Consider the following 25,341-nt stretch of genomic DNA (forward strand, 5'->3'; position numbering starts at 1 on the left):
ATATATATATATATATATATATATATATATATATATATATATATATATATATATATATATATATATATATATATATATATATTATATATATATATATATATATATATATATATATATATATATATATATATATTATATATTTTTCAGGGCTCTTTAATTCCTACATTATTTTTAATTTTGGGTTGAGGCTACCAACCTGAACGAGTACAGGTAGCAATGTATTTGTTGTTTTATACTCTATTTGCCTCACTGCCACTTTTGATTGGCATTTTTTATTTGGAATATATTAAGGGCAGCTTATTGGTGGTTAATATGAGAAGTGTAATAGATTTAGGAATTACATATTATATATGATATTTTGCTTTAGTTGTTGCTTTTTTAATTAAAATGCCTATATTTCTAGTTCATCTTTGGTTGCCTAAGGCCCATGTTGAAGCGCCCGTAAGTGGCTCAATAATTTTGGCAGGTGTCTTATTGAAGCTAGGATGATATGGATTATTACGTATTATATGTTTTATAGAAAATGTAGCTGTAAACATAAATTTAATTTGATTTGGTATTAGAGTTGTATGCATTTGATCAGTTAGATTAGTATGCTTACGACAAGTTGATGTAAAGTCTTTAATTGCTTATTTTTCTGTTGCTCATATAGGTTTAGTGTTGATGGGCCTACTAACGATGGGATTATGGGGATTTAGAGGTGCTCTAACACTTATAATTGCCCACGGTCTGTGTTATTCAGGATTATTTTGCCATGCAAATATTTCTTATGAACGTATAGGAAGTCGAAGACTGTTAATTAATCGAGGAATATTATCTTTTATGCCGAGTTTAGGGTTGTGATGATTTTTACTAAGAATTGCTAATATAGCTGCACCACCAACATTAAATTTATTAGGAGAAATTAGTCTGTTAAATAGAATTGTTGGTTGATCTTGATTGAGTATATTAGGCTTAGCTTTACTCTCTCTTTTTAGAGCTGCTTATAGATTATATTTATTCATACAGTCAACATGGAATGCCTTATTCTAATCTATATTCTTGTTGAGGAGGAAGCGTGCGAGAATATTTATTATTGATATTACACTGATTGCCTTTAAATTTATTAATCTTTTTTGTAGGGCCGAGATTCTTAAGATTGTAGTTGCTTGAGTAGTTTAGAATAAAATTTTAGTTTGTGGAACTAAGGAAGGCTTATTGCCCTTGAGCCATGGTTTGGCCTTTTTCAATTTGTGTGACTAGATTTGCCTTTTTAAATAGAATAAGTGTTTTTTTTATTCATAATAGGCTAGATTTTTTAATTAATAGATATAGTGTATTTATTGAGTGAGAAGTTATTTCTTTTAATAGAAATAAAATTATTATAACTCTTCTATTTGATTGAATATCGTTTATATTTATAAGATTCGTGCTTTATATTTCTAGAATGGTAATTTATTATAGTGAACAATATATAGGGTCTGAACGATATCTTAATCGGTTTATTATACTTGTATTAATATTTGTTCTTTCGATAGTTTTATTGATTGTTTCTCCTAATTTAATTAGAATCCTCCTTGGGTGGGATGGATTAGGATTAGTATAATATTGTTTAGTTATTTATTATGAAAATGTGCGGCGTTATAATGCTGGCATGTTAACTGCCCTTTCTAATCGTATTGGAGACGTAGGAATTTTATTAGCTATTGCTTGAATATTGAATTATGGAAGTTGAAATTATGTCTTTTATTTGCATAGGGTTTTAAATAATAATGAGATAGTAGTTATTTCTAGTTTGATTATTTTGGCAGCAATAACAAAAAGTGCACAAATTCCTTTTTCCGCATGACTACCAGCAGCAATGGCCGCTCCTACACCAGTATCAGCATTAGTTCACTCTTCTACGCTTGTGACTGCTGGAGTTTACTTACTAATTCGTTTTAGAGACGTTTTATTGAGTGTTTATATGGGAGATGTGTTGCTTTTATTGTCAGGATTGACAATATTTATGGCTGGTATTGGTGCTAATTATGAATATGATTTAAAGAAGATTATTGATCACTTGGTGTGGGAGACCCGGGTTCAATTCCCGGCCGGAGTTCATGTGGTTCTAGGCTTACGTGAAGCGGTAGGTACTCGTTCTCGTTCGTTCTCATATAGTCTCACTGCTGAAAGGGACCCTAAACTCAAAGTAAATATATTTTTATTATTATTAGGCCTATTATTATTATAAGTAGAAAATAGAAAAAGAAGTTTAAGGAAACTAAATTTGGTGACAGTTTATTTTGTTACTACACCCAGAGTCGTAACTTCTGGGGGCATCGGGCAACTGCCCCTTGAAGAGAAGCTTCCCGCCGTTCGATGGAGGCCCGTGTTAAGACATTTTTTTAACACCACATACAATACGAACATGAAATTGTAAATCAAGTATCAAACAGTTTCACTACATTATGTAAACAAAACAGCACACAAAAGGTGAATGAAATAAAAATGAGTATGGAGCCCATTTCAGTAAAAAATGTCTACTATTAGGTGCTCTAGAAATAATATGCATTAGAATGGCTTTGCGATTTGCCAATATTGTCCTTTCAATGAACTTATGTATGAAACGGGCTCAGAAGCGTAACTAATGGAATCGCAGACCTTGCCGTGCGGGAGGGCCCAAAGTCTCCGGGGGTCCATAAAGATTAAGAGTAACAAAGTCTCCGGGGGTCCATAAAGATTAAGAGTAACAAAGTCTCCGGGGGTCCATAAAGATTAAGAGTAAGATGGAAAGATTCGGCCCAAGAATTATAAAAACAACATTTCTATGGGACTATAATACACGCCTTAATGCTTGCCTCCCGCCTCTCGAAAAAAATCTAATTTACATTGCTGGTTACACCTATGGACTGTGTGTTGTTATCTTGGTGTATCACAACCATTTTAGATAGGTTTTCACGATGATCTCACATTTTTTACTTATACGTCTTAATAGCTCTGAATAGTATCTCATTTGCTATGTTCTGACTCTCAAGAATGCCTTCTGCTTCATGAAGCATTGGTCGTAATCTTATCCCGAACAATCTCTCATGAATGTTCTGCGAGAGGAGATGAGATGTTTTCTCTACGGCTTTAAAATCGCTATTTTTCAGGTTCCAAGTAGTTGTTTTGTCAACGACTAGAGTAGCTCGGCTCCCGGCTCAGTCACCACCTAGCCAAACTCAGAAGTGAGCCGAGCCAACAGCTCATTCAACCGTGCCAGCTCGAGCCGATTGTTCGTTCTAACTGTGCCGTCTCGAGCCAATTTCTTGCCTGCGCTGAGCCGAACCGAGCTGATGGTTCACCTCAACCGAGCAGGCTCGAGCCGATGGGTCATCTGACCATAGCTGAGCCGAGCCGAACCGAGCAGGTAGCTCATCTCAACCGACCCGGTTATAGCATATGGCTCTGCTGAGTCGAGCCGAACCGAGCCAAAGGATCATTCCAATCGTCCCCACTGGAGCTGTTGGTCAGGGCTCGAGCCGGGCCGGTAGACACCACTGTTTCCAACTTGATAAATTTGATGCATATCTATCGGAAAGAATTAATCGATTTAAGCAGTGTTTAGTAGTTTTCATCTGTTCTGGTGAGTAGGTCCATAGTTTTCATGCCTCTTTCTCGGTTATGACGCGGGTGCTCTAAATCATATCCTTAACTCTAACAGTTTTGTGAATATTCAGAAAACCAACTGAGAAAGGTGGTAAATTTCCTTCTATCGCCTGTTGAAATCAAGAAACACAAGATCGCCTAGAGTAGATCGGAGAAGCACATGTAGAAGGCAAGTATATAGAATATTCAACATTTGCCAACATTATTTTAATATGAGCAGTAATCGGAAAGTTACTTTTCAAAAGTAGCTGCTCAACAACTGCATGATAAAAATTGTGGCTAGCTACAACTATTAGCTAGTTGTTCAGAAACGTGTTCGCTACTTGAGCTCTTGTCACAAATAAAGTTTACTTGGCATCATGCATTATATGTCATGGCATCTACATGCGTTACTGAATTGATAAGTTTCGTTAAAATATTAAATACAAGCAATGTCTGTCAAATTGCATTTCACAGTAAAGTATGCATTTTATATTGTCTTTAAAAAGTAGATATATTACACCTCCCCCCGAAAATATATATGGTTTCGCTACTAGAATGTCACGTAGCTGGCTCGCGTATTCAGCAGGATAAGAGTAGAATTAGGAAGAGCAAATACTTTCATTATCGTTAGTTACTGTTCTCGTTAAATATATAGTGTAACATTGGTAGTGTCGTAAATTGCCTCTCATTTACAATTGTAAAGCAAGTCTATCCTTAAGGACGAAAAGAGTGTTTAAAACCTGAAATAGACTCTTGTTGATCGTTAGTTCAAAACGTATTTAAGACTAAAAAGAAAGAACTGAATATCACTCAGATGCTTTCAATTAAAAAATGAATCAATTCAGTAGAATGAAGGAATGTAACGAAAATTAAGCAGCCTCTTGCGGATCGTTAATTACTGACATATGCAGGAATAAATTGAGTGAACGGAACAAGCGTAAATGGTGAGATATTTACAAATGAAAATTAGACCACTGGCTAGGGCGAAAGGGATGTTTTTGTATATACATACCTCTTAATATCGTTAGTTACTGAACTATTTTAGAATAATATGAAATAATGAAATTTACAATTGAAAACCGGGTCTTTTCCGTAGGGTTAAAAAAGTTTTTGGAAGGTGAAGTAAACTCTTGCTGATCGGTAGTTGTCTACATATTCAAGAATGAAAAGAAAAAACGGAGTTGTAAATCGATAGATATTTACATTTGAAAAGTAAGTCTATTCAGTAAGTTGATAGGTGGCGTTGGAAGGTGATACACACTGTTGGCGATCGAAAGTTGAAGGCATACATTAAAAAAATAAAATGAAAAAATTCTCGATAATTCTCTGATATTTGCAATTGAAAAGTGTGCAGGCCGAAAGAAGTGTTTCAAGGCTGTATAGGAGTTTTGCTGGTCGTTAGTTACTCATATATTCAAGAATAAAATCAAATAACGGAATTGACGTAATTTTACAAATATTTACAATTGAAACTGTGTGCATTAAGAAGAGCGAATAAATATCTCAGAAGACGAAACACACACTTGCCGATTGTTCGTTACTGGCATATATAAGGAGACTTTTGCTGATGGTTACTTACTGACATATTTACTGAAAAATTGAAAGTAAAGAACTGTCGTAAATTCTCAGATATAAAGAATTGAAAAGCGGGTCTATTCAGTAGGGCAAAAGCTTTGTTTGGAACGTGACGTACACGTTTGGTGATCATTAGTTCTCGATATTTATACGAGTAAAATGAAATAACGGAAATGTCGTAAATTTTCAGATATTTACAATTAAATTGCGTGCACGTAGTAAGGCGAGTGAATGGAAGTTGAAGCAGAAACTTGCTGATCGTAAGTTCAAGACATTAAAAATAAAATGATGGAGCCTAAATGTCGTAGACAGATATTTACCATTGAAAAGTGCATCCATTAAGTAGAACGAAAGAAGTGTTTGGAAGAAATATCAGACTTTTGCTGATCGTTAGTTAATGACTTAATTAAGAACAGAGTAAGAGATCGCAACAGATGTAAAATGTCAGATATTTAGAATTGAAAGGTTGGTCCATTCGGTGGTGCGAAAAGTGTGTTTTGCTATATATAGGAGACTTTTGATTATCGTTAGTTACTGAATTACTATAGAGAAAACTGAAATAATGGAATATTCGTAGATTGTTAGATATTTACAGTGTAAAAGCGATTCTATTCAGAAGACCAAAGGAGAGGTTGCGAGCTTAGCTGAAATCACGCTGATCGGTAGTTGTCTACATATTTATGTATCAAATGAAAGAACGAAAGTGTCGTAACATTTCAGGTATTGCAATTGAAATTTGACGCCATTCAGTATGGAAAAATGGATGTTACAGAGATGAAGCAGACTCTTGCTAATCGTTAACTACTGACATATTTAAGAATAAAATGGAAGAAGGGTATTTTTGGAAATTCTCACATTTTCGAGGAAGGTGATTCCACTCAATAAGGAGAAAGGAGTGTTTTCAGCAGTAATAAGCGATTACTGATGCTTAGTTACCGACATATTTAAGAATAAAATCATAAACGAAATTGTTGTACGTTCTAAGATATTTACATTGTAAAGGAATCTATTTAGCAGGGCGAAAGAATAGTTTGGAATCTAAAGTAGACTATTGCTGATTGGTAGTTACTCACATAATTAAGAATAAAATTAAAGAACGGAGATCTCCTAAATTGTCTGTCATTTACAATTGAAAAGGACATTCATTTAGTAATACGAAAGGTGTGTTTGTAACTTTAAGCACACTATTGATCGTTAGTTAGTGACATATTTAAAAATAGAATGAAAGAACGGACGGACCTAAACTGTCAGATATTTACAACTGACAGGTTAGTCCATTGAGCAAGGCAAGGGGTGTGTTTTTGGTATATCAAGGAGATTCTTGATGATCGTCACTTACTGTACTATTTTAAAAGAATGTGAAGTAACGAAATTTTCTTAATCAGTCAGATCTTTAAAATTGAACAGTGAGTTTGCTCAGTAGTGCCAAAGGGGTGTTCGCACGCTGAAGTACACTCTTGCTGAATGGTAATTACTGACATATTTAGGAACAAGATCAGGGAACGGAATTGTAAAATTGTCAGATACATGCAATTGAAAAGTGAGTCCATTCGCTAAGGCGAAAGGAGTGCTTGGAACCTGATTCAGACTGTTGGCGGATCACTAGTTGAAGGTGTATTTAAGAATAAAATGAAAGATAGAAGTTCTCGAATTTGCCAGTTATTTACCACTAAAAAGTGACGTAATTCAGTATGGCACAGGGACTGTTTCTAAGGTCTAGTAGACTCCTGCTAATTGTTAGTTACTGACATACTTAAGAATAAAATAAAAAAACGAAATTGTCGTATATTGTACGACATTCTGAAATGAAAAGTTATTCATTCAATAGGGGGAGAGCAGTGTTTGGAAGCCGAAGTGAACTCCTGGTGATCGTTAGTTATTGCATAGTTAAGAATAAAACGAAAAAACGGAATTGCCGTACATTCTAAGATATTTACACTTGAAAAGGTAGTATGTCTAGCAAGGCGAATGGACTATTTGGAATACGAAACAGACTTTTGGAGATCATTATGTACAGACGTATTTAAGAATCAAATGAATGAATGAAATTGCGGAAAATTGTCAGATATTCACAATAGAAATTTAAGTGCATTCAGTAAGGCGATAGGAGAGTTTAGAAGCGGAAGTAACCCCTTGCTGATCGTTAGGTACTGACATATTTAAGAATAAAACGAAAAAACGGAATCTTCGTTCATTGTCGATTATTTATAACAGAAAAATCAGTTTACTTACAAAGGAGAAGGGAAAGTTTGGAAGATGAAGGAGACCCTCCCTGATCGATAGATAATTACACATTTAAGAATAAAAGGAATGAACTGTTTAATAGTTAATTTTCAGAGATTTACAATTGGTGTGTCCATTCATTATAGGGAAAACATCATTATTTTGTCCTGGATGATGCTTACTCTTGTTGATCGTTAGTTACTGACATAATTAAGAAAAAAAAGAAATAACAAATTGTCGTAGTTAGGCACATATTTACTATCGAAAAGCGAGTCTCTTCAATAGGGAAAAGGAGTGTTAGCATGTTGAAACACACACTTGCTGATCGACAGTTTAAAATATGTTGAGATTGTCGTAAATTATTAGACATTTAGATTGAAAAGTTAGTTCATTGAGTAGGGCGAAATGTGTGTTAAGTATATAAAGTAGACTCTTCCTGATCAATAGTTACTGAAAGCATTTAGAATAATATGAAAGAACGGAATTGTCGTAAATTATCAAATATCTTCAATTGAAAAGCGAGTCTATTCCGTTGTGCGAAAGGAATGATTCTAAGCTGAAGTACACTAATGCTGATCGTAGTTGCTGATATTAATAAGAATAAATGAAAATACGCAATTGTCGTAAATTATAACATATTTACAATTGAATAGTGAGTCCACCCAGGAGGGCGAAAGGACTGCTTGGAAGCTGAAGCAGTCTGTTGTTGATCCCTAATTGAACACATATTTAAGAATAAAATGAAAGAACGAAATTCTCTAAAATGGTCAGATATTTACAATTGAAGTGTGAGTCCACTCGGCAGGGCGAAAGGAGTGTTTGGAAAATGAAGCTGGCACTACCTGAGCGCTAGTTGAAGACATATTATGAAGATAATAAAAGAACATAATTTTCGTAATATGTCATAAATTACAATTTAAAAGTGAGTTCATACAGAAAGCGGAAAGATATGTTTTGAAGATATAGGAGATTTTTGCTGATCGTTAGTTACTGATGTATTAAGTAATCAAAAGAAAGAACGGGGTTGATGTAAATAGTCAGATATTTACAATTGAAAAGTGATCCCATTCCGTAAGGCGAAAGTAGTATTACGAAGATTAAGTAGACTTGCTGATCGTTAGTTCAAGACTTATTTAAGAATAAGTGAAGGAACGGAATTCTCGTAGTCAGATATTTTCAATTCAAACAAATCAATTCAGTAGGGCAAAGGAGTGATTGGAAGATGAATTTGTGATCGTTAGTTCCTATCATATTTAAGAACAAAACAAAGAACGGAATTGTCATATATTGTCTGATATTAACAATTGAAAATTGAGTGCATTGAGTAGGCGAAGAGAGTATTTGGATGTTGAAGCAGAGTTTTGGTGATCGTTAGTTAGTGACATATTTAAAAATAAAATAAAGTACGAAACATTCGTATATTGTCAGATATTTACAATTGCAAAGAGAGTTGAAGTGAAAGCGAAAGGAAAGTTACGAAACAGAAATGCACTCTCATGATCGATACTTACTGACATATTTTGAATAAAAATAAAGAACGGATCTAACGTAAATTGTGTAACGTTTACAATTCAAAAGTTTCTATATTTAGTAGCGCGAAAACCCAGTACGGAAGAAATGTTAATCATTAGTTGCCAACATGCTTGAGAATAAAATAAAAGAATGGCATTATCGTAAATTATCTGATATTTTCAAATGAAATTGAGTCCATTCAGTAGCTCGAAATGTGTGCTTAGAAGATGATGCAGACCTCTGTAATAGCTAGCTAAAGGAAGAATTAAAAATAAATTAAAGAAACACAATACTCACATGTTTTCAATTTAAAGTGAATCCAGTCAGGAGAGCGAAAGGACTGTTAGAAACATTAAGTAGACTCTTGCTGATAGTTAGTTACAGACATATTTAAGAATAAAATGAAAGAACGGAATTGACGTAATTTGACAGTTATTTTCAATTCCTATGTCCATTCAGTACAGCGAAAGGAGTGTTTGGAGGATGAGCCAGACTTTTGTTGATCGTTAGTTACTGATATATTAAAGAATAAAATGAAAGAACTGAATTGTCATAAATTGTCAGATATTTACAATTGGTAAGTTTGTCTATTCAGTATGGCGAAAGGAGTGTTTGGAAGAGTAAACAGCCTCTTGCTGACCGTTAGTAACTGAACTATTTAATTATAATATAAAAGAATGGAATCGAAATTTGTCAGATATTTACAATTGTAATGTGTCTATTCTATGGTGCAAAAAGGGTTTTTGGAAACTGAAATAAACTCTTGCTGATGGGTAGTTTCGTCATATTCAAGAATGAAATGAAAAAACGGAATTGCCGTAGTATCAGATTTTTACAATTAATAAGTTAGTTCAGTCATAAGGCTATGGGTGTCGTTGGAAGCTGATGCAGACTTTTCGCGATCGAGGGTTGAACGCATACTTAAGAATAAGATGAAAGAACGAAACCCTAGAAAATGGTCAGATATTGACAATTGAAAAGTTAGTAAACTAAGCAGGACGAAAGAACCGTTTGAAAGCAGTAGCAGAGTATTGCTGGTCGTTAGGTAGAGGCATATTTATGATTAAAATGAAGGAACGGAATTGTTGAAATTTGGCCAATATTTAACGTTTTTTAGTGAGTTCATTCACTAGGGCGAAAAGAGATTTTAGAAGACGAAACACTCCTTCTGATGGTTAATTTCCGGCTTATTTAAGCAGAGTCTGCCTGGTCGTTAGTTACTGACATAATTAAAAATAATGTGAAAAAACAGAATAGCTGAAAATTGCCAGGAATTTGCAGTCGAAAACTGAGTGCATTCAGTAAGGCGAAATGAATGCTTAGAAGATAATGCGGACTTTTGTAATAGCTAGTTGAAGGAAGATTTAAAAATAAATTTTTAAAAAACAGAAATCTCACTTGTGTTTAATTGAAAAGTGAGTCCACTCTGCAGGGCGAAATGACTATTAGATACATTAGGTAGTCTCCTGCAGATGGTTAGTTACTGACATATTTAAGAATAAAATGAAAAAGCGGAATTGTCGTAAATTGTCAGTTATTTACAATTGTTATGTCCATTCAGGACAGTGAAAAGTGTGTTAGGAGGATGAAGCAGACTTTTGTTGATCGTTAGTAACTGATATATTTGAGAACGAAATAAAAGAACTGAATTGTCGATAATTGTCAGATATTTATAATTGGTAAGTGTGTCTATTCAGTATGGCGAAAGGAGTGTTTGGAAGAGAAAACCGCCTCTTGCTGATCGTTAGTCAGTGAACTATTTTATTGTATCAAAGAATGGAATCCAAATTTCTCAGATATTTACCATTGAAATGTGTCTATTCCGTAGCGCTAAAAGTGTGTTTGGAAACGGAAAAGTACTCTTGCTGATCGGTAGTTGTCATATTCAATAATGAAATAAAAGAAAAAAACGGAATAGCCGTAGAGTCAGATTTTTACAATTGAAAAGTGAGTTCATTCGCAAAGTCGAAAGCAGTCCTTGAAAGCTGATGCAGACTGTTGGAGATCGCTGGTAGAAGGGTTACTTCAGACGAACAGAATTCTAGAATATGGTCAGATATTTAGAATTAAGAAGTGGGTAAACTTAGCAGGGCGAAAAGAGTGAGTGGGAGCTCAGCTGTGTCTTGTCGGTCTTTAGTTACTGATATATTTAAGAATAAAATGAAAGAAATGATTTGTCGTAATTTGGCAGATATTTGCAATTGTTAAGTGAGTTCATTCAGTAAGACGAAAGAAGTGTTTGTAAAATAAGCTGCTTATTGTTGATCGTTAGTTACATTGATATTTAAGTATAAAACAAAATTACGGAATTGTAATATCTCCAAAATTTAGAATTGAAATGTGTCTGTTCCATAGGGGCATGTAGTGTTTGGAAGCGAAGTAGACACTAATTAGACTAATTACTCCAATTCCGTACTTACTTTTTTCCCTAAATATGTCAGTAACTAACGATCAGCAAGAGTCAGCTTTGTCCTCCGAAAACTCTTTCGCCCCTACTGAATAGAATCGCTCTTCAATTATAAATATCTGATAATTTACTACAACTCTGTTCTATCATATTCTTCCTAAATATGTCTATAACTAACGTTCAGCAATAGTCTGTTTCATCTTCCAAGTACACCTTTCGCCGAACAGATTGCGCTCAGTTTTCAATTGTAAATATGTGATAATTTACGACAATTCCATTATTTCATTTCATCTTTAAATATGTGAAAAACTATCGTTCAGCGAGAGTCCATATCAGCTACCCAAAACACCTTTTTCCCAACAGTGTACGCTCGTTTTTCAATAGTAGATATTTAAAAATTACTACAACTCCGTTCTTTCATTTCACTCTTAAATACGTCGGCAACAGCCGTTCATCAAGAATCTACTTCTTTCGTCCTACTGAACAGACTCACTTTTCAATAGTAAATATCTGTCATTTGCAGACAATTCCACTCTTTCATTACATTCTGAAATATGTCGGCAACTACCGATCAGCAAGTGTGTACTTCAACTTACAAGTTTCCTTTCGCACCAGTGAAAAGGGTAACATATCAATTATATATATATAAAAATTACAATTCCAATATTTATATTATCCTAAAATAGTTCAATAACTAGCGATTATCATCAGTCTACTTTATATACCAAAAAACACCTACCACCGTACTCAATGTATTGTTTTTTCAACATATTAGAGAATTTACTATGTCTTTCCGTTCTCTCATTTTATTCTGAAAAATGTCAGTAAGTACGGACCAGAAAGAGTTTGCTCAATCTTTGAAACTCTCCTTTCGTTCTACTGAATGCATTAATTTTTCAATTGAAAATATCAGAATTTACGATAATTCCATTCTTCCTTTTTTCTTATATACTTCAGTAAGTAACAATCACCAAGACTCTGCTACATCTTCCAAACACGCCTTACAACCTGCTTAGTTTACTGACTTTTCAATTGTAAACATCTGACAATTTAGTGGTTCTGCTAACAATCTACTTCTTCTGCCTTGACGAATGGACTCACTTTTCAATTGCAAATATCTGAAAATTTACGACAATTCTGTTATTTTATTTCATTGTTAAGTATGTCGACAACTACCGATCAGAAAGTGTGTACTTCAGTTTTTAAACTCACCTCTGTCTCTACTGAGTAAACTCACATTTCAAATGTAAATATCTGACAAATTCCAACAATTCCATTAATTCATATTATCCTGAAATAGTTCTGTAACTAACTGTCATAAATACTCTGTTTGTATACCAAAAGATAACTCTGCCCATACTTAATGGGTTTATTTTTAATTTTATATATGTCAAAATTTACAACTAATCGGTTCTCATGTTATTCTTAAAAATTTAAGTAACCAAATATCAGGAAGAGTCTGCTTAATCTTCCAAATACTTCTTTCGTGCTACTACATAGATTAATTTTTCAATTGAAAATAACTGACTACGACAATTCAGTTATTTCATTTTATTCTTTGATATGCCAGCAACTAATGATCATCAAGGGACTGCTCTATTCGAGATCATCAAGAGAACGACCAGGAAGATTCTGGTTATTCTTCCATACTCACCTTTCGTTCTAATTACTGGATTTTCTTTTGAGTTTAAAATATCTGACTATTAGTGTTGCGTTCTTTCAGGCACTCTTAACTTCTTCAGTGCGTAATTTTCAGATGCAAACCGCTGCAAAAATGTGTAGTTTTTTTCTTTTTTTTCTTTTTAGAACTTTGGAATTAATTACCATTTAAGAACTTTTGAAACTCACGCAATCATAATGAAATTTTCAGCATTATGAACTTTGTTGCTTCTAGTTAGCTACTATACGTTGTCATTCTAGTATTTATAGTTATCATCATCATCATATGGTTAGGTTACACAAAATTTGGGAATGCCTCAACAGATCAAGCACAATTTTTCTTCGTGGTCTCTTAGGGTTCCTAGGTGAGCGCAAACTCGCTTAATATTTTCGGGAATAACATTGCTCATACTATGGGCAAGTATATTAACCATACGCAATACAAAATAGCAAAAGCAAAATGAAAGCGTTTATATACGCCATCCGCAAAGCAGGTGCGTTTTGAAGGCATGAGTTAACTTGCCACCCAAACTGAAGGGGTTAAATAACAATGTAACTGACGATCAGCATGGTTCTGCTTAAGTCTGCTTATAATTGCAAACAATACGTTCCTCCTCCAAACACTCCTCTCGCTTACTTTTTTTCTTAAATATGTGAGTAACTAATGATCAGCAAGAGTCTACTTCAGGTTGAATATATTTCAGAAACTAACGATCAGCAAGAGTCCGCTTCTTCTTCAAAAATCTTTTTTCGGTTTTCAATTTTAAATATCAGTCAATTTACGAGAAATCCTTTTTCTTATTTTATTCTTAATTATTTGAGTAACAAACGACAGCAGCAGGCTGCTTCATGCACCGAACAGTCCTTTAGGCTTACCGTGTCGACTAAATTTTCAAGTGTTGATAACTGACAATTTACAACAATTCCACTTTCAACTGTATTCATAAATATGTGAGTAAATAACGATTAGCAAGATTAATTTCATCAATTTCGTCTTTTATACCTTTCTATTGGAATCAGTCTTCAATTGTAAGTATGAGACAAAATACGACAATTTCTTTATTGATTTTATTCTTAAATATGACAGTTACTAACAATCAATAAGAGTCTGGTTCAAATTCCGAACACTCCTTTCGTCCTGCTGAGTGTACTCGTTTTTCAATTTGAAATATCTGTTAATTTTCGAGAATTTAATTCTTCATTTTAATCTTAAATATGTCCCGCTAAGAATCGGCAAGATTCTGCATAAGCTTCCAACCGCATCTTTGACCCAATTAAAAGGACTCACATTTCAGTTCTAAATCTTTGATAATTTTCGACAAATCCTTTCTTCCCTTAAATTGTTAAATATTTCGGCAACTACCGATGAGCAAAAGTTTACTTCATTTTCCGAAAACTCATTTCACACTATTGAAAAGACTCGAGTTTCAATTGCAAATATCTGTCATTTTAGGACAATTTCATTCGTTCCATTTATTCTAAAATAGTTCATTAACACGATTATCGAGAGTCTGCTTTATATAGAAAAACTCACCTTTCGCCCTAGTCAATGGTCTAATTTTCAATTGTAAATATCTGATAATCTACGTTTATTTCGTTCACTTAATTGATTCTTAAATATGTCAGTAACTAAGGATCAATAAGAGGGTGGTTAATTTTCCAATCATTCCTTTTTTTCTACTGAATGGATTAATTTTTCAATAAAAATATCTTACTATAAAATTCAGTTATGTCAACGGGGGTACCTTCACCACATCGTTGCGCGTCCTCAGGCTGCGAATCGAAGCGAAGGCCTCTAGATATAAATGTCAGCTGCGAATATAGTGAAAAGCAGTCGCGGACACCCGACTACGAGTGGTCCTCCAGCTTAGGAGTTTGGGTAAGGCTAACAGCCTCATCCTGTAAAAAAACGAACTTCACAAAAGCCTCGGACAAAAACAGATAATATGGCACGATCTCATCAAAAGAAAATAGACGTAAGGTTTAGAACATGGAATATTATAAGTTTTTTATTAGGGCAGGCATGTTAATTTACGTAGCGAGTGACTTAGAGAAATAGAAGATGGACCTAGTAGGAGTTCAGGAAGTTAGATGGGAAAGAAATGTATATGAATTCCGGAAATCTTTCGTTCTTTTAAGGGGAAGGAAATAAAAAATCACCAGTGAGCAACAGGGTTTCTGGTTCACAAACGAATATTACCAGCAATTAAACGGGTTGAATTTGTTACTGACAGACTTTCTTTTATTACTCTTAAGGGACAGTGGTGTGATATTGTTTTAAATGTACATGCCCCAACTGAAGATAAGAATGATGATATAAAAGACTTTATACGAAGAAGTAGAACGGATATTTGACCAAATCCCGCGATACGATGTGAAAATTTTATTAGGGGATTTCAATGCGAAGGTAGGACGAGAGCCTATTTTCAAGTCGATTATAGGGAACGAAAGTCTGCTAAAGGAAAGTAATGACAAGGTTTTTTTTATTACTTTCCTTTGCAATAAAAACACCTTTGTGAATTTGCAACATCCAAAAGCTAATCGCGAAGGGAAAAAATTGGACATTGCGACGTTCATAAATATGCAGAGACATCAACAGACGAAAAAACACATAACAAAATTGTTCACGTTTTAGTAGACAGAATAAGACAATCCAGTGGTTTAGAGTGTTGATTGTGACACTAATCACTACCTGGTATCAGCGATAATACGAGAGAGATTATCGTTGAATTAAGATAATATTCAATATTCGGAAACGGAGAGATTGATTTTAAAGAAATTACAAAAGATGCAGCTAAGGATACAGATTCAAGTATGGAATAGATTCTCGTGTTTAGAAGATTAGAAGAGCACTAGTGTTGAGGATACCTGGATTGATATTAGAGATAGCATTAAAATTTGAGAATAAGAGAAGAAACCATGGTTCGATGAGGACATCATTAAACTAGCAGAGAGAAGAAAACAGGTAAATTTAAACTGGCTACAAAATCCGAACGAAATAACTACACAACATTTCGCAGATATCAGGCGGGAAATTACAAAAACCTCTAGAACAAAGAAACGCGATTTTTTAAACGCTAAAATCAAGGAACTAATATATAATAGCAAAAATAAAAAAATCCGATATATATATATGGGGATGAATGAACTTAAGAAAGGTATTCAATTCAAACTCTTGCTTAATATTAAAGAAATCTGACGGTACAGTTCTCGCTTAAATAGATGGAAAGCTTTCTTTGATGATTTGTTTAACACGCAACCGTGGAGTTAAAGAAATACACAACGCAAAACCGTATATTCCAGAACCCAATCGAAAAGAAGTAGAAACATCTAAAAAGAAATTAAAGAACGCAAATCTACGGGTGTAGATGAAGTTTTAGCTGGAGGCAAAAATTGTGGAACAAGATACACAAACTCTTTCTGCTTATCTGGAACAAGGAAGAATTGCTACAACAGGCGAATATTCGTTGTTCCAATTCACAACAAAGGCGCAAAACCGGCTGTAATAATTATCGAGGCACTTCTCTTATATCAGTATCCTATAAAATACTGTCAAATATTCTATTAGCAAGATTGACCCCAAAGGCAGATGAAGTTATTGAAGATTATCAGTGCGGATTTAGAGGAAATCGATCAACTATCGACGAAATATTTGAGTTGAGTTGAGTTGATTTTAGTTTAGGGTCCCTTTTAGCAACGAGGCTATATGAGACGTGGACCTACTGATTAACGTGGAATCCGAACCACTTGAGCTCCCGCCGGGAATAGAACCCGGGCCTCCCACGCCAAAGGCGCGGACGCTAACCGCTTAGCCACGAAGAAGCTCGAAATATTTGCAATTCGCCATATACTCGAAAAAAAGTGGGAATACAATACCCTGTTGCATCAATTATTTATTGATTTTAGATAGGCATACGACTGGGTAAGGAGAGAGTCCGGGTAGGAAAATTTTTGTCCACGAGCTTTCACGTCGAAAATGATCTGAAACAAAGATTTGAGTTGTAGCCATTATTATTTATCTTTGTTCTTGAATACACTATAAGAAAAATCAAAGATATCAACAATGGCCTGAGTTGAACGGTTTTTACCAGGTATGCGTATGGTGATGATGTAAATTTAATAGGGGATAATAGGAGAACAATACAAAGAAATGCAGAGATCTTATTAAACGCTCGCAGGGACATGGGTTTAGAAGCAAATGCAGAGAAAACTAAATACATGGAATCATCAATATTCTTACATCTACGATCAATATTAAAAGACGAAAATCATTGAGGAAGAATTAAAATGTTGACTAAAAGTATGGAAATCGTGTTACTATTTGGTTCAAAATCTCTTGTTGTCGCGAATATTGTCGAGGAATTTGAAGCTTAAAATACCGAAAAAGTAAAATCATTCCAGTTGTTCTGTATGGTTGCGAAACATGGTCGCTTGCTCTGAGGAAAGAAGATAGAGTGAAAATATTTAAGAACAATATCCTGTGACGAATATTCGAACCCAAGAGGAACGGGAATGTGGATTGTCGGACTCTTGATAACGAGGAACAACATAATTTATAGGTTTACACAACATTGTTAGGGTCGTAAAGTCTAGGAGCAGGTCATGTAGCTAAAATTGAAGAAAGTAGAAACGCTTTCAAAGTCTTGAGTGGAAGAACAATAGGAAAACGACCATTGGTAAGACCTTGGCGCAGATGAGAGGACAATATTAAATGGATCAGGCAGAGATTGAAAAACATAGTAGAAACTGGATGCAGTTAGTTAAGGATAGAATTCAGTGGAAAGCTTTTGTGAACGCGGCACTGAACCTTCAACCTCCAAAGGCTCCCGTCGCCTACTCAATGGACTGAATATCAGACACTTTACGACAATCCCGTTCTTTCATTTTATTTTTAATAATGGCATTAACTAACGATTAGCAAGAGTCTGCTACATCTTCCAAACGCTGCTTTCGCTTTAGTCAATGTCACAGATTTCAATTGAAAATAACTGACGATTAAGATAATTCAGTTCTTTCTTTCATCCTTTTTAGTATCTCAGTACGTAACGACCAGCAAGAGTCTAAACTTTCTTTTCTCCCTACATTACGAAATGACTTTTCAGTTGTAAATATCGGACGAATTACGACAAAGCGTTAGTTGATTTTATTCGCAAATATGCCAGTAAGTAACGATCATCAAGAGTCTGCTATATCTTCCAAATACTCCTTTCGCCGTAGTGATTAGAATTACTTGTGAATTGTAAATATCTGACAATATATGATGATTTCGTTCATCCATTCTTATAAATGTCAGAAACTGATCCCCAAGAGTATGCCTCATACCAATTACTCCCTTCGCCAACTGAATTCCCTCACTGATGAATTATCTATATCTAAGAATTTAAGACAATTCTATTCTTTCATTTTATTTTTAAATATGTCTTAACCAAGGATCACCAACAGTCCGCTTGAGCTTCAAAACACTTTTTAGTGCGTTTTATAATGGAATCACTCTTCATTCGTAAATATCTGACAAAAAAAAAAAAAAAAACGATTCTGTATTTCCATTTTCTTCTTATATATTTCAGTAACTACCCATCAACAAGCCTTCTTCATCTTCCAAACATTCTTTTCGCCGTTCTGATAAGACTCACTATCCAATTCTTAGTATCTGACATTTTTCGTATTTAGTTTTATTTTAAATATGTCTGAAAGTTCGGATCGGCAACAATTTGCATCAGCTTCCAAGCTCTCCTTTCGACATAATGAATGCAGTAACTCTTCAATTTTAAACATGTGATAATTTAAGACGAGACCGTTCTTTCATTTCATTCTTGAGTATGTCGATCACTACTGATCAGCGAGAGTGTACATCAGCTTGAAAAATTCCTATCGCCTAACTGAATAGACGCTTTCAATTGAAGACATTTCACAATTTAAGATAATTCCATTATTTCATTTATTTCATACTTATGTAGGGAAGTACCGATCAGCAAGAAGCTATTTCAGCTTTCAAAAATCTTTTCGCCTAACCAAATACCCACATTTGAAATGTCTGACAATTTAAGATAATTCCATTCTTTCATTACATTCTGAAATATGTCGGTAACTATCGATCAACAAGAGTCTAGTTCAACTTAGAAACCTCCTTTCGCAGTAGTCAAGAGATTCACACATCAATTTTAAGTATTTGAAAAATTACGACAATTCAATTATTTCATATTATCCTAAAACATTTCAGAGACTAAGGATCATCAACAGTCATCTTTGTGTACCAATAAAACGCCTTTCGCAATACTCAATGGATTATCTTTTCAATTGTAAATACCTAACAATTTTCGTCTCATTTCCCTGATTTTTTCAGTAACATGTCAGTAACTTCCTATCAGAAAGAGTCTGGTTAATCTTCCAAACAGTCCTTTCGTTCTATTGAATGGATTAATTTTTAATTGTTAAAATCAGACTATTTACGACAATTAAGTTATTTGATTTTATTCTTATGCACGTCGGCAACTAGCGAACAGCAAGAGTCTGCTTCGTTTTCTAAAATCTCTCTTCACCTTACTCATTCACATGCACTTAATTCTCAATTGTAAATATCTCAAGATTTCCGACAATTCCGTTCTTTTATTTCTTTTCTGAAATATGTCAGTAACTAACGAACAACAAGACTGCTTAAATGCGCCAGTAACTATGAAGAGTCCGCTACGTCTTCCTAACACTCACTACGCCTTACTGAAAGGCCTCACTTTTCTAATGTGAATATCTGATTATTTTCGAGAACTCCGTTCTTTCATTTCATTCTTCAATATCTCTAACTTTTCCATTGGGCATGAGTCTACTTGAGCTTCTAATCACTTCCTAGTCCCTACCGAATAGGCTCACATTTCATTTCTAAATTTCGGTAAAATTACGAAAATTCCTTAATTGTATTTTCTTCTTAAATATGCCTGTAACTAACATTCAACAACAGCCAGCTTTATCTTCTAAACACACGTTTCGCCTTACTGAATGGACTCATTTAACAATTGTAAATATGAGCCAAATTACGACAATTCCGTTCTTTCATTTTATTCTTAAATATGTCAGTAACTAACGACCACCTACAGCTGCTACAGCTTTCAAACACTCGTTTCGCTGTGTTTAGTTTACCCACATTTCAATTGTCAATAACTGACAATTTTTGAGGTTTTTGTTTTTTCATCTTTTCTTTAAATATGGCTTCAAGTATCGATCGCCAACAGTCTGCATTTTCTTCCAACGATACCTATGATTGTGAATGGAATCATTTTTCAATTAAAATGTGACAATTTAACACGATTCCATTTTTCATTTCATTATTGAATATGACAATTACTACCGATCCGCAACGCTCTACTTAAATTCCAAACTCCTTTTCGCTTTACTGAATAGACTCAAATTTCAATTGTATGTATCTGACGAATTACGATTCCATTATTAAATACGATTATCCTAAAATAGTTCAGTAACTAACGATCAGCAAGAGGCCATATACTCTTCCAAACACCCCTTTCGCTATATTTAATGGACACACTAACCAAATGTAAATATCTGACAATTTACAATTCCCTTCCTTCCTTTTACTCTTTAACATATAAGTAACTATCGATCAACAAAATTCTGCTTCATCCTTCCAACACTCTTTAAGCTGTACTGAATGGAAACACTTAGAATTGAAAATATCTAACAATTACGACAATTCCGTTCTTTAATTATATTCTTAAATATTTTATTATCTAACAATCAGCAAGAGTCTGCTTAATCTTTCAAACACTGCTTTCATTTTACTGAAAGGAATCACTTTTCAATTGTAAATGAGAGAAAATTTACAACAATTCAGTTCTTTTATTTTCTTCTAAAATTTCTCAGTAACAAACATACAACAGGAGTTAGCTTAAGCATCCAAATGCTCTATTCGTTCTACTCACTGGGTTCATTAAAGAATTGTAAATATGATACATTTTACGGCAATTCCGTTCTTGAATTTAAATTAAATATATCAGTTACTAAAGATTAGCATGAGTCTGCATCGTCTTCGGCACACTCCTTTCATCATACTGAATTGCCTCACATTTTAATTGTAAATATCTGAGATGTTACGACAGTTCCGTTCTTTCATTACATTCTTAAACATCTCGACAACAAAAGATCAGCTAGAGTCTACCTCAGCTTCAAACACTGGTGTCGCCCTACGGAATAGAATCGTTTTACAATTGTAAATATATGACAATCTACGACAATTCCGTTATTTCATTTTATTCTAAAACGGTTGAGTAAATAACGATGATCAACAATTTGCTATATATAACAAACATCCCCTTCGCCTTACTCAATGGGCTAGCTTTTGAATTTTAAATATCTGAGAACATATCAGTTCCGTTCTTTAATCTTTTTCTTAAATATCTCAGTACCTAACAATCAGCAAGAGTCTGCTTAATATTCCAAACACTTCTTTCGTTTTACTTAAGGGATTCGCTTTTCAATCGTATATATCTGACTACAATTCTGTCCTATCATCTAAATCTTAAATAAGGTTTGAATTAACGATCAGCTAGAATCTGCTTCAGCTTCCAATAACTGCTTTCGCTTTACTGCGTAGACGCGATTTCAATTGTATATCTTTGAAATGTATTTAACAATTCCGTTATTACATTTTATTCCTTGTATGTCGGGTACTAACGATCTCCAAGCGTGTACTTCAGGTTCTAAACACTAGTTACGCCCTACTGAAGAGAGACGCTTTTCAATTGTTTGTATCTGACAATTTACGAAATTAAGGTAAGTGCACCAATAGGATGCATTTTAAGGATGCATTTCTAAATGTAATGCTTTGGTTTGAAAATAAAACAATATAGAAGAATTATGACTTTAATAATTGGAAGTTTTAAGTTTAAGGAAAGGGTTTTTGATATAAGACCTTCAGATAAACATATATGTTACCGAAATTTATGTGGAACATAACCCCCTTTTACCAGTTGCTGGCACACAGAAAATACCAATGATCCAACACCTGACATAGTAATGTACCAAAAACTGACAGTATAACTTGGAAAATGTAAAATGAAATTATTTGTTAGTAAGAACAACATCAAGTATTCTTTTAAAAGGTAAGTTAAAGGGAAGTAACAGTACTTATAATAGCTAGAATTAGCTCTTTGTTTTGTACTTATTCAAATATATCCATTTAAAATTCCAAGACATTTCTTATCTTTTTGTTAACACGGTATTTCTCAATTTCTTGTATCAGGTATGCACCATTTAAGTGTATTGATTTTCTTTCAAAATGTCTTCATATGCTTTGCATAACTTGTCCTCAACTTTCGGCTAACACCAGCCGTATACAGTCTTTAGGATAACTTCGACGAAAGCTTCGTTTTGCTTCGTCTTCAAACCCTTCCCTGGAAAATACTCACATACCCACCGAACAATTACCTAACCATTGAAGTATTTGAATCGAAGTGCTTTTGAGTGGATGAAAAACTGAAACATCCATCGGTTGAAGAATATGACAGGAATTCGGATACAAAGCTACAAGCACAATACCATTGGTACTACAAAAAGTGCTTATAGACTCAGTGAGGTGCAATGAATAACCATCAAGGATAACCAACACAGGAATCTTGATATTTTACTTTTCATGCCATGGTTAAAACACATTAGTCATATATTCATAAAATATATCTGCTGTCTCAACCTGACTCAGATCAACCAATACCTCAAATCTTAGACATTAAATTAGCTACAGAAGCTGCTATTGGTTTGTAACTGGATACAACCATCGGAGGAGCACTAGTTGTAAGCAGCGTTGTCATACGTTCTTTTTCATCATTGCTTGCATATGTGTATAAAATTTTTTCATCCTTACGAACTAACACTACTTCCTTTCGGACACGAAAGGAATGCAGTTTTGCCTGCGTTAAGAATTCTGAATGGATCCTAAGGTGCCTGGATAAAATACAGTACTCTCGACTCTCGCAACTAGTTCACACACCTCGGCTCATCCAGTTTCCAAGAGTAGGAAGTGCCACAATCTCTCTGTTCTAATCAACGAAAAGTTTAAAAAGAAAAAAGCAGATTATGAATTTTTACATTGTCTAAAAATTTGTTTTAGAACAATCACAAAATACTTTGTTTTGTAAAATAACGATGTTTGCATCATTGCCTTGCTCAAATAAATTGAAAATTTTTCATGTCAGGTCTTGGTACAAAACAATATTTTGCTACTCCAATAAGTGACAGGCCCTGTCAGTTTTTCTACCAAGACATCCAAATTTAGTGAAATTTATAACAGACGACAAGTGTTACCTTCGCACGTAAATTATGTATGTAATTCATAACTTAATGCCGTTATGCTGTTTACCACTGCCTGACATGCAGTGTCAGCTACTGGTAAACCTTACACAAAATAACACCAATACCTGACACCTTCCCGCTGAAGTTTTAGAGTTAGAAATTTAAGAAAATTTTCCTCCCGCAATTCACTACCCTGTATCACCAACACAATACGTATTCTACATGATACTGAACTAGAGAAAATTCATAAATTAATATGAGTAACGAGGTAAGGAAGCTTAACCGTATTTCTTAAGAATTCTTCTTACGTCTGCATATTTTCTCATAGCACGTAATTTAAATTAGGCATGCTTCTATCATTTGGGGCGCAAATTAATCGCAGTTAAGCAAAATGTTACCAAACCAACAAGAAAAGTGTGTGCGTTTATAAATTTGTGTATAATCACAAATAACCTTATTATGTTCAATTTAAGATGAAAGTGTAAGCTTTTCGAGTCAGCTACACGTGCACTTACTAACTTTAATTTTATGAATAAACATGTGAATAACTAACCATCAGCAAGAGTCTATAAGGTCTTATCTCTTTTAGCCCTAAAGAATGCACTCACTTTTCAATGTAAATATGTGATAATTTACGACAATTCTATTCTTTAACTTTATTCTTAAATATGTCAGTAACTAAGGACCAGCTAGACTCTGCTTAAATATGCCAGTAACTAACGATCAGCAAGAGTGTGTTTCTCCTGCTAAAATCTCTTTTCGCCGTTCTGAATGCACTCACTTTTAAATTGTAAATTTCTGACAAATTGCGGCAATACCGGTTTTTGATTTATTCTTAAATATGTGAGTAACTAACGATCAACAAGAGTTAGCCTCAACTTTAAACACTCGTTCACCATAATAATGAACTCACTTAACAATTGTAAATATCTACCAAATTACTACAATTCCGTTCTTTTATTTCTTTTCTGAAATATATCAGTAACTAATGAAACGGCAAGACAGCTTAAATGTGCCATTAACTATGAAGACTCCGCTAAGTCTTGCTAACACTCCCTACGCTTTACTGAAAGGTATCACTTTCCTACTGTGAATATCTGATAATTCTTAAATACGTCAGTAACTAACGACCACCTACAGCTGCTACAGCTTTCAAACTCTCCTTTCGCACTGTTTAGTTTACCCAGTTTTCAATTGTGAATAACTGACAATGTTCGAGGTTTTCGTTTTCTCATCTTATTTTTAAATATGGCTTCAACTTTCGATCGCCAACAGTCACCATTTTCTTTCTGACTATTTACGACAATTCCATTCTTTCATTTTATTTTTATTTGTATAAATAACTCACGATCAAGAAAAGTGTTCTTGATCTTCCAAACACCCCTTCGCGCTACATCAAGAGTTTGCTTTACATACCAAAAACACCTTTCGTCCTACTCAATGGTTTAACTTTTCAAATGAAAAGATCTGACGTTTTGCGTCTTTCCGTTCTCTCATTTTATGATTAAATATGTCAGTAACTAAGGACCAGCAAGAATCTGCTTAAATATGCCAGTAACTAACTATGAAGAGACCGCTACATCTTCGAAACACTCCTTACGCCTCAGTGAAAAGCTTCAGTTTCCTATTGTCAACATCAAAAAATTTATGACAATTTTATTTTTTGCCTTTATTCTTAAATATATCAAGAACAAAAAATCTGAAAGATTTTGCATGAGCTTCAACACTCCTTTCTCCCTGCTGAGTAGACTCACTTTTCAATTGTAAATATCTGACTATTTACGACAATTCATTCTTTTATTACATTGTTAAATAGGTGGACAACTACCGATCAGCCGGAATCTACATCAGGATCCAAACACTCCTTTGGCCCTGCTGAATAGATTCATATTTCAATTGTAAATATGTGAAAAATAACGGTTATTCCGTTATTTTATTTTTTTCTGAAATATGTCAGTAACTAACGACCAACAAGAAGGAGCTTCATCTTCGAAACAGTCGTTTTGCTATACCGAATGAACTAACTAGACAATTGTAAATATCTCCCAAATTACGACAATTACGTTCTCTCACTTTGTTAT

Source organism: Thermobia domestica, chromosome 13 (assembly GCF_964235325.1).
Source record: "Thermobia domestica chromosome 13, izTheDome1.hap1.1, whole genome shotgun sequence".
Classification (NCBI taxonomy): Eukaryota; Metazoa; Arthropoda; class Insecta; order Zygentoma; family Lepismatidae; genus Thermobia; species Thermobia domestica.